Here is a 9,780-nt window from a genome sequence, read left to right as displayed (position 1 = left end):
GGACAAACTTTGGCCTGACCCTCTGCCAGTTAATGACTCCCCATTGCCTTGCTGTAATGTCATTAAAGCCCACGCTGAAATCAATTACAAGGCCCATTCTGACAGCTCCGTATTGCCTCTCTCTGATCTCTCCACATGTTCAACCAGAGCTGGCATCTGTCACTTCCTCTTCCTGTCCCTGCCCCCAAAACTCCAATCAGCCGGGAGGAGAGAATCAGAGGTGACGACCAAATATGGGCGTCATTTCGAGCTGTGACTAAAGTCTGCCTGGTTGTGACAGGCAGGCAGGAAGACGATCATTACAGAGCCTTGGACATATCCGTGGCTCCAGAGGGATGGAGCACAGTGAGAGGAGACGACACCCGACGACACCGGAGGTCAGGTGTGTTGGAGCATCACCGGAGCTGCAGGAGATCACCAGAATTCTAGGGTGATGCCTCGATAATGAGACATGACAGACACATGGTGAGGAAGAGGAGGATAATGAAACAGGAGAGGCAAGAGCGGAACCCGTGTGTGAGAGTGAGAGGCTGGGGTGTCTCTCCTCTCCTCGCTTCTCCCATCCTCTCCTCTCCCATCCTTTCTTTTCCTCCCCTCTCCAATCCTCTCTTCTTCCATCCCCTCCTCTCCTCTCCTCTCCCATCCTCTCCTATCCACTCTCATCCTTTCCTCTCCTCTCCAATCCTCTCTTCTTCCATCCCCTCCTCTCCTCTCCCATCCCCTCCTCACCTCTCCCATCCCCTCCTCTCATCTCCCATCCTCTCCTCTCCTCTCCCATCCCCTCCTCTCCTCTCCTCTCCCATCCTTTCCTCTCCTCTCCTCTCCCATCCCCTCCTCTCCTCTCCCATCCCCTCCTCTCATCTCCCATCCTCTCCTCTCCTCTCCCATCCCCTCCTCTCCTCTCCTCTCCCATCCTTTCCTCTCCTCTCCTCTCCCATCCCCTCCTCTCCTCTCCTCTCCTCTCCTCTCCCATCCTCTCCCATCCTCTCCTCTCCCATCCCCTCCTCTCCCATCCCCTCCTCTCCCATCCCCTCCTCTCCTCTCCCATCCCCTCTTCTCCTCTCCCATCCCCTCTTCTCCTCTCCCATCCCCTCCTCTCCCATATCCTCTCATTTCCACTCCCATCCTTTCCTCCCCTCTCCAATCATCTCTTCTCCCATTCTCTCATATCCTCGCCTCTCCAGTCCCATCCTCATCCTCTCCCGTCCTCTCTCCTCCACCTGTTTGGGCATGTAAACACAGCCACGTCTCATTAGACCCCAGCTTATCTCCAACCAGAAAGACGTAAAACATTCCATAAAGCTCGAAACAGAATCCCTGGCCTTCCCTTTTATTCGGAGCTGGATTCATGGTAACAGGAAGCTGACACTGATGGGGGGCAAAGTTTTAATGAGTTGAAGAGGCCTGCAAGGCGGAGAATGCTCGCCCGAGTGAAAGATTGAATTTAACGGCGCTCAAGTTACCTTTTAATGAGCCCATGTAAACACAAACGATTAAGCTGCGCCGATGCACGGCTCTCCCGGCACATCTATAACAGTAAAAGAGTCTATACTATCGGGGGGGGAAGTACACCAAATGAACTGAGAGGTGCGCGACGCTAATCTATTTTGTCGGGATATATTATCCTCTCCTCTGTTCCAGACTGTGTTCCAATAAAATCAAAGGTAAAGTACTCTGTCAGACGTTACGGACCATTAAAGTTTAATGAAATACTTTTAATTAAAGTCTCAAACAGTATGCATATGGAGACTCTGGTGACTGGGAGTGGAACCAGGATAGGAAGCATTATTAAAAACCCACACAGACGCAGCCCAAACCATCCGAGCAACGGGTAGAGTCAGATAAACACATTTCCACACTTTCATTTCTGTCTGGTTCAGCGTTTTAAGTGGAGGAAAATTAGCTTTGTTTGATATTCAGCAAAAAAAAAAAACTGTTGTGGAATCTCAGAGTTTCAAGCTCACTGCTGTGGCAGTTCATTTTCCATCCGACGTCAGTCGTGTTTTCTGCTGATTCCAGATCTCTCAGGAGTAAGGTAAACCTGCTTTAATCACCATCATTTGCTCCACCTGCACGTACTGTTTTAATGTGTGTGTGCACGGGAGGGAATGTGTCATGTGTGATCATCGCTTGTCCATTAATGTGTGTGTGGTGTGGGTGTGTGCTGTTCATCAACTTGGAGAGAGAAACACAAAGAAGACCGAAACAGAAAGACAGGCAAGAAAGACAGAGAGAGAGAGAGAGAGAGAGACGTGTCCATCGATTACTTTCCGTAGCTCGTAGGGATGTGAGGGCTATGACAGGCTGTGATTAGGCAGAGCGTGTTGCTGTGAAAGGTGCACTGAGACATCTGTCCTGACAGAACACAAACAGACTAAATATGGATCATTCAATCAAGACTTTGTTTCATAAGACACTACTTCATTTGGCTTGCCTACTGCACGATACAATATTATAAGATACACGATATAACGCTCGCTTAGAATATGTTATAGCATAACAATCATAATATCTGTTGCATTTACCCTGAAACTAACCGACCAGATCATAGCTTCAGAAATATTCTTCTATAACAGTGGAGGAGTGTTCACAAGGGGACTACCAGACAGTGCTGTGGCTTGTTAGAACTTGGCTCTATGTAGTCCTGCAGTGACAGGGAGACACCCTGCTCTGGCAGGTCTCAGTGTGCTGTAGGACCACACGGCTGAAAGCTCTCGCACCACACATCGCACATGATGATGGTGTAATTGGGCCAGAGCTCTCAAAGAGCAGGAGGCAGTGGAGCGCTGTTTCTGCTCCCTGTCGTTCCCCCTCTTCCGGTCTCTCTCTCCCTCTTTAGCTCTCTCACACACACACACACACACACACACACACACACACACACACACACACACACACACACGCACACGCACACACACACACACACACACACTGTATCTCTCTCCCTGCTATTCACTGAAATGCCTCTCACTACACTGTGTAGAGATTGAACAGTAAATCCCTACAGTCTCTGAGAAGCAGACATTCATATTCCGGCATGTTCCCTGTGCCATGCAGCCCTGGTTGTGTTTACTAACACAGCTCCAGGATTTCGCCTCATGGCTGATGTTGCTCTCCCACAAACAGCTGGCCAGGTACAGGACAAGAATCTGCGGAATAAGACTTTAACCTCGGGTACAGTAGTACTGTATATGTAACCCTTCGGTGTGTCCCTTTGGCAGTACTGTAAGAGAAACGATCCTGAGTTGAATATCAATGCTTCTTATGTAGTTCACAAGCAGAAACGTTTCATTGGCATCAATACTAATGCCTGCTTTGTCCCTGTAGGCCTAATTACATACCATGTCTGCCTGCATGTGAGAATATGTGAGTACTGCATGTGTGTGCATGTATGTTGCCTGCTGGGCTACATGTGAACGTCTCATGTTTTAATACACATTTTAATGAGAGGTACTTTCCCCGAGCCTCTCTCACCACTGTGGCTGTATCTGTACACGGAGACACGCTCATAATATGACTAATGAACCCGTGTTTGACACATAGAGCTCCGAAGAAATCCTCTGAAGTCGTCTTTTGCGAATCAAAGAAGTCCCACATTGAAAAGTTCTGTCCCTAAACTGCCTGTCCTTAAACTCGAAAAAATGTACCTTCCAAAACGTGGCTGCCCTCAGATGTCACCTCCTATCAACCCACGCCATTCAAATCAGTCCCTGTCTCCCCCCCCCCCCCCCCCCCCCCCAGAGAGACAGGGACGGATGAAATGCAACATCATGCTGACCTTTTGGTGCTGAACATGTTGATGAAGTCTTGTTTCTCCAGCGTGCTTGATGCCTGGGGGAGCTAGGTGCAGGAATTGGTTGGTCTTTCTTCAGTGTGAACCTAAGGAAGCGGGAGACAAGGAGGGAAAGAAAGAGAGAGAGAAACGAGAACGAGAGAAAGAGAGAGAGAGAGAGAGAGATAAAACGTGGTTGCATAGAGAGAGGGACAAACAGGGAGACTGTCAGTTGAGAACACATCACACTCAAACAAACCTACATATAGCAACTTACAACACAATTCACACTGCATATATTATAAATAAGTACAACATAAAATAATTCTTTGTGTTGGCAAAAATACAGTATTTTAGTCAGCTGTTTCTTGACGGATGCATCAGCACACCCTTCAAATGTAAAGGGCATCAAGGTGAAGAAGAGGATTCAATTATTAATGCTGGAATACAGCATTCTCACCCTGCTCTCTATAATGAGGAGAGCAGAGTGAGGGGGGGAAGAGAGAGAGAAAGAGAGAGAGAGAGAGAGAGAGAGAGAGAGAGAGAGAGAGAGAGAGAGGGAGAGGGAGGGAGACAAAGACACAGAGAGAGAGAGGGAGGAAGAGAAAGACACACAGAGAGAGAGGGAGAGAGACAGGGAGGGAGGGAGGGAGGGAGAGAGAAAGTAGAATCCAGAGGAAAGAGAAAGGAAAGACAGGTAGAGAGAGAATCTTGGGTATTTCTGTGAAACGGTCTACAATCTCATATACAACCCCTGAAACTGCTTGTCAGCACAAGGATTCATGCTCACACACACCCATACACACATTCACGGAAGCTTGCACACCAGCGCACAAGCTAGCACACACACATACTGTTCAACTGCCTGATACAACCAAAAAATCACCTGCATCTATCTGATACCAAAGACATACTTTAACACAAATCCGCTCACACACAGAGACTAGCCCCCCCCTCCCGCCCCCCCCCCCCCCCCCCACACACACACACAGACACACACACACGCACACAACCACCTCAAGCAGATGACACAACCAGGACCAGGAGCTGGAGGTTAACACACACCAGCGTATCACCTAGGTCTGGTTCTCGCTCACAGTCATCCATGCGAGACATGGCAGCTTCACTGCTTCCTGTACCTTCAGAACAGAGATAAGGCATCAGTGCTTTACCTTATACATATCCATGGAACATTACCAGTTCTTGAGGTGTGATACCAGTGAATCAAGCTGCATACAGCTAGGGAAAAGCGAGTTGCCTCGCTTGTGGGAGTGCAATGTTTTCCGTTGTTAAGACCCCCCTACACGTCAACCAATGTGGCGATACGTAAACAAACAGGGGTCGGGGGTCACCTGTCACACAGATTAGATTATGTCATCGAGTTTAGGCTTAGTCGTTGCTGTCCACTGTCTGCTCGTGTGAGTGTCACTGCATGGAACACTGTGACGGGGGCTGACATCTCTGGGCCCTGAGCAGAGATGCTGCCTTCATTCACCTGCATCCCTACCGCCTCTTCTGGAAAAGCATAGAATGTGGAAACAAAACCAAAACAACATAACAAAAGTATGTCGAAAAAGTAATACCCCAGTGGATGTGTGCACGGAGAGAGAAATGTAGTTATTGTACGTTTCATCTGCTGAACCGAGCAGTCGGCTAATCGGAGCGAACGTACCGTACACACTGGAGGGAGCAGAGACGGCCAATTTCAAAGAGTTGTACAATTTTCTTTCCCGTTTCTAAGATGTGACTCACCCTCCCATTCGTCACAGTGTTGCCAGGCTTTAAAATGATTATAGGGAATGGGCTTTACGGACGCCATCGCCGCTCTGAGAAATAAAACGAGGCAAACTCGATGCTCTCTGGAGGCCAGGAGAACACAATACACAGGCAGGAACTAAAAATAGATGTCCGCGTTTCCCAGGGAGCAGAAGTCGGGAACACCACAGCAGCCAAAAAACCTCTGGTCAGTTGCTCAGATATCAAAACCAATAGTTCCTGTGATGATATAAGAGGAGAAAAGTAGGGTATCTGAGAACTGCACCAGGCTGATTCCTCTCTTTCTCCCTCTCCCTCTCTCTCTCTCCACAGCCGCAGCCACCTAGTTTTTAATTTGTAGGGGAAAGAAGCGTCGCAGAGGGAAACTTTTTCGAAATTAACATTATTGGATTTGTGATAGAGTATACAGCATGTTAATACGGCAGTAATATCAGACCTTGGGTGAAGCCCAGAATGTAAACGAGAATATTGATTGTGGTGGTCAGTACCACGCTGGGCAGGTCTCTGCCTCTCAGAAGAAAATTGAGAGCAGAGAAAGACCAGAAGCAAATGCATTTGGACTCCCACCCCTCTCTTATTCTTGTTCTCTCTCTTTCACTCACCCCTCTTTCTCTCTCCCTCTCTCTCTCTCACACACACACACGCACACGGGGCTAGAACTTACAGTATACAACCATATCTCATTACTTTATTCTACTTCTCCTGGCAAACTATAAAATCACCATTTCCAAGTTTTACAGTTCATGGCAGATTTCAAACAGTAATCATACACTACACTAAATCCGGATGACAAACAGGCAAACAGGCTCTCCATCTGCGGTGACATTTCAAGATTTCAAGTCAGACACACAGGGACAGATTGCAGCTACTGCAGTGGGGACTGATGAGTCATCTAGAGCCACTAGGTTGTCCCATTGTCTCCACGATGCCACTGTTTACATCCCTGCACCTCTGCCACCCCCCCACCCCCACCCCCCTCCCCTCTCCCACCCCTCATCCATACTGGGCCCAGGCACACACACACACAGAGAGTCTGATTGCTTCAGGTTTTTCAGGGAGTAATAGAGGTCACATTAGTCTGGCAGGAAACACAATGTCATTATGGAAATGCTCCGTCGATTACAGAGGCAGGGTAAACAAGCCCTCCGTCATTTTTTCGCCCGTTTACAGTTTGCTTTCTCCTAACGACTGTAACGCATGGAGGTTGTTGTCATTTCAAAGCTCCTTATCTGCTTCACTGCTGCACAGGCTCGAGCACACCTCACCGTTAAGATTACAATGGCCACGGTGTATTTCAACAGAGATGACATGATAATAACAGGACATGCGTAAGGTTTTAGTCCATTGAGAAAGATGCACTGTTGCTCTAAGATTACTACCAGCCAACACTGGGTGCTAAATGGACTCAGTAAATTATGTGGGCATATAGTTACAGTAGACATGGTGCTTATCATGCATATAGAATGCTGTAATAAGCTTTGCTTTGGATTCGGAGTCACTGCAGAGCACTAATCTACTGTTCTTCACAGTTGCACTGAATCATGGTCAATTGGCAACACCCAAACCTGGAATTTAAGCTGAGCAGTCAGTGAATATCTGCAGCAGTCCCAGCAAAGCTCTGTTTATAGAGAACGATGCAAGGCTTCAGTTAACATTATAGTCACTCTACCTCCTCTCTTTATGGCCCAAGCCATTGTAACAAGGATGAAATATGCAAGTGTATAAATGTTCCATGACTTACCATCGACAATGAAAGCCTCATAAAACTAAAGGCTGTGAGCGTTTAATGTGTTTTAGGATATTTCACCCTAATCCAATAACGGATCAGAAATAGAATGCCATGAAATCTTGATGTGTAAAGGGAGCGCTATAACCGTAGAGTTCTTAAAACAGGCTCATTGAGACAGTCCCAGATTAAAACACATCCTTTAAAAAAAAAAAACACAAATTAAAAATCTCCATTGAAGATTACCTTTCAATTCTGGGTTAGGCTTAATCTGTGTTAAGGGACCCTGCTCCAAAATCCAGCCAATCCTAAACACCTAATGCTGCCTAGCTAGCAGCCAGCACAGTATCCATTACAAGGTCCCAACTCTCCGGGGGACATGCTTGGTTTGCATCCATTATTCAGAGCCGGCCTTTAACCATGGAGATGGAGAGGGTGCTGATCCCAGCCCCTCAGGGACCGGCCTTGAGAGCCATTCCAGAGTTGGGTTCGAATCCCCGGATGAGTTTGAAATGTAATTATTAGACAAACCACTGGGAGGTGGATGCATATTAAGGAGCACGACCTGCTCCGTCTATTTAACTGAAGAATGCAAAATGAATTATGTTGAATTGATTTATTGATGGCTACATTTTCGGTGTGGAGTTTCCTGCTTCATCTCCTTGAGGATGTCAGTCAGAACTCACTTCTTCCTTCATGTCTATTCTTGTCTAATGTTCTGTTCCATCTTTGTTCAACCAGAAAGCACTCAGCCCTGCCGGGAGGAGGAGAGCTTCACTGCGAGGTAGGTACTGCACTGGCAAGAGGACACTGTCAGTCTGAGTTATGCAGAAACGCGGGTGGCTGAAGTGAACCCTGCTGACTCATAATACCAAATTACATCAGACTGACACAGACAAACACACACGCTGCGTTCGACGACAGAACACTGTCTTCCAGTCGGTGATAGTCGGTAGAGAGGGTGGGAAGAGCAGGACCCAATAAGAGGTGATGTTTATTGGTGTGAAAAGTTGGGATTGGCCACTTAAAATATGGCTCCCGGCCACCTCACCTCATTTATGTGTCATGAGGCTGTGATATATGTAATCTGCTTGTCATATTCATCACTGTGTATGCCAAGAGTCTGGCATGGCCACAGCAGAATGGGAACCCTGTGTTTAATACATCAAACCTGATGACATGGGCTCACCATGTCAAAATGCAGACATCAGATACAGTAAGACAAATTGAACATGTTTTTCCTGCAAAGACAGCTCAAACTAACACCAAGCAGAATGGCGCTCGTAAATGATTAAAACGTCATCAAAAACAACTGAATTCTCGTGAGTGTCTGTGAACATTGAAGAATCTGCAAAAGTGGGAACTGTCGAAGGGGGAGGCTGGCGGTTATGTGTGTGTTTAGGCATGCCCGTATGTGTTTGGGTTTGTACACATATTTATGCACGTGTGTGCGTCAGAGTGTGTGTAAGGCCGTTGGTGGAGGATGGGCGCCAGGGAAGGACAGTCGAAGACGCAGGCCGAGACTGAAGCAGGGACGGGTGGCGGTTGGGTCGTTGGGGGTGGGTGGCTCTGGGGGTCAGAGGGGAGGGTTGCTCAGGCTTAGCGGGGCAAATCCTCTGTAATCCTCCCCCAGTCCCATGATGCCGTTCACTGCATGTAGGCACTTACTTTGGTTGTTCACAATGTGTGCTTCATGTCTTGGCTACTCGCAATGTTTTTGTGGCTATATTGTTGTTATTATCAGTGACCTATGCACTTTGTAAAGCTCTCTCTTGGAAGTCGCTTGGGATAAAAGCGTCTGCTAAATGAATAAATGTAAATGTAGGTAAAGCTGCTCCAGACCCACCCTGGACTCTATAGCAGGGAAACACAACGCTGGTTGTTTCTTAAGAGCCCGCCCTGTACACTCAGAGCTGCTATTGTACACAGAGACGGAACACAGATGGTGGTCCGTACCCTGGAGGCCCGTTACAGGATTGAAATGGAGATGCGTGTGTGTTTTTTTAATTTTTATAACAGGTTGAAAGAGGCCTTTACCGTGTGAATGTGTTGAGGATGTGTGTGGGTCTTACGTATATCTGCATTCATGAGGTCAAAAGGCAGGCTGGAGGAAACTCATAAAATCCTTCCTGAGAGGTGCGTCCTGCCCACCTCAGTGAAGAGAAGGTTTTCAAGGAGATGAATTCCAGGAATCACGACGGAGTGCAACAAATCACTCTGTCACCACCCTTGTCATTATCTAATTGCTTTCTTGTTGTTTTAAGACCTTTATATCTGCCTCCATCTTGTTCCGTCCTCCCCCATCTCCCCCATTCCCGGACCATGTCTCGCTCTCTTTCCTGCTCTGAAACATCTTTTCAATAATGCTAAAATGCAACAACCAACATGGCCTTATAACTGTAGTCAAATATATCAACACAAAGACAGAGGGAAACCTTCTAGAAGGGGGATACACCAGTGACTGACCTCCTCCAGAGATGGCAAAGCAGCTGTGCTGGAGGGTTGT

Source organism: Osmerus eperlanus, chromosome 7 (genome assembly GCF_963692335.1).
Source record: "Osmerus eperlanus chromosome 7, fOsmEpe2.1, whole genome shotgun sequence".
Lineage (NCBI taxonomy): Eukaryota > Metazoa > Chordata > Actinopteri > Osmeriformes > Osmeridae > Osmerus > Osmerus eperlanus.
Note: the sequence above shows the minus strand (reverse complement) of the source record.